The sequence below is a fragment of the Echinops telfairi genome, unplaced genomic scaffold (genome assembly GCF_000313985.2).
Source record: "Echinops telfairi isolate 266 unplaced genomic scaffold, ASM31398v2 ScPeMD7_6;HRSCAF=24_1, whole genome shotgun sequence".
In the NCBI taxonomy this organism is placed as follows: domain Eukaryota; kingdom Metazoa; phylum Chordata; class Mammalia; order Afrosoricida; family Tenrecidae; genus Echinops; species Echinops telfairi.
The window spans coordinates 21,101,224-21,102,819 of record NW_022103903.1 but is presented as its reverse complement, the minus strand read 5'-3'; positions in this window follow the sequence as shown (position 1 = coordinate 21,102,819).

Genomic DNA, 1,596 nt, shown 5'->3' with positions numbered 1-1,596 from the left:
GGTGAGCCTTGCCTTTCTTGTCTCTTGCTCTGTGATCATCGGACCAGTGTGCGACTGCCTTGCTTGTTCTGTGCTTCAATTTAAAGGCTACACAGCCTGTGGGACGCCTAGCCTGTGGACTGTGTTGCTGTAAGTTGAGGTCCCTTTAAGACTTCCCTGGAGCTGGGGACTGGCGATTGGTGACCTGCCTTGTGATTGGCTGCTGTGCTGACATAGCCTAGCTCTCTCTACAAATAGAGGAAGATCTGGCATCAGATAGAGACTTGAAGGACTGCTAGTCTCTCAACTTTCTCTCACGGACGAGAGTTGCACTAAGCCATTTATAGTGCTTTATGTGTATATGATTTAAGATTGTATATTTATCTGTATATGATTTAACATTTCATTTCTCGTTATATATCTAATTATCTTTATGACTTAACATTTCATTTCTTGTTATATATCTAATTATTTTTATAAATAAATATATTATATTATCAGGAATTTGGTTTTGTCTCTCTAGAGAACCCTGTCTAACACAGCATATATCATCATTCCATAGTTCAATCATGTCAAGCAGAATTGTACAACTGCTTCCACAATCAGTTTCCAAACATACTTTTTCTTCCTGGACTCCTTGACAACATCACCCTTTTACCCAATCACCACCCGTGTACCCCACATCTCATGGAAAACCTTAGGTTCGTCAATCCATATCACCTTACACAGTGGCTAAAGGTATTTACAAGCCATCAGTGGATATGAGTTCAAATCTCACCACACCCTCTCCAGCATTTACTGTTCTCGGTTTTTAAAATGGGGCTACAGTTATGGGTGTTAGATGGTATCTCATCGTTGTTTTGGCTTGTATTTCCCGGATGGTTACCCGACAGACGCATTTCATCATTTATTAGCTATCCAAGTGTCATCTTTTGTGAATTGTCTGCTCAGGACATTTGCACACCTCAGAAGATTATTGGGTTTATTCGTGTTGTATGCTTGTGAAACACTATAGATTTTAGTAATCAGTCCTTTGTATATCATTACAAAATATTTTTCCCCACCTGTGGGCTCTTTACTCTTTTAATAAAGAGTATTTCAATGTCAGAAATGTTTTATATTTAATAATCCCCACTCATCTATTTTGTCTCCCGTGGAGTGTGTTTCCTGTGTTACCTCTGAAAACCCATGTATTCCCTGAGCTAAGGCACTTAGATTTGTCCCAATGTTCACGTTGATGAGCTTGGTAGTTTTGGTTCTTACATTTAGATCTTTGATTCACCTTGAGTTTGTTTTTATGCATGTGCTGAGATATGGGTGTTATTTCATTCTTCTGCAGGTGGATATCCAGTTTTTCCAGAACCATTTATTGAAAAGGGAACCTGCCTCTTGTTTAATGCTTTTTGGGCCTTTTTAAAAAAACAGTTGTCAGACTGATCGTTGATTAGGGCTAAAAAAATATCCAATGGGAAGTCAATGCCCTCTTTAACAAGTGATGCTGGAAAAAAAATGGATATCTACCTGCAGAAAAATGAAGCACGACCCTTATCTTACTCCATGCAAAAGCATAAACTCAAGGTCGATCACAAACCTTGAAGTAAAACCCCAAACTATTAG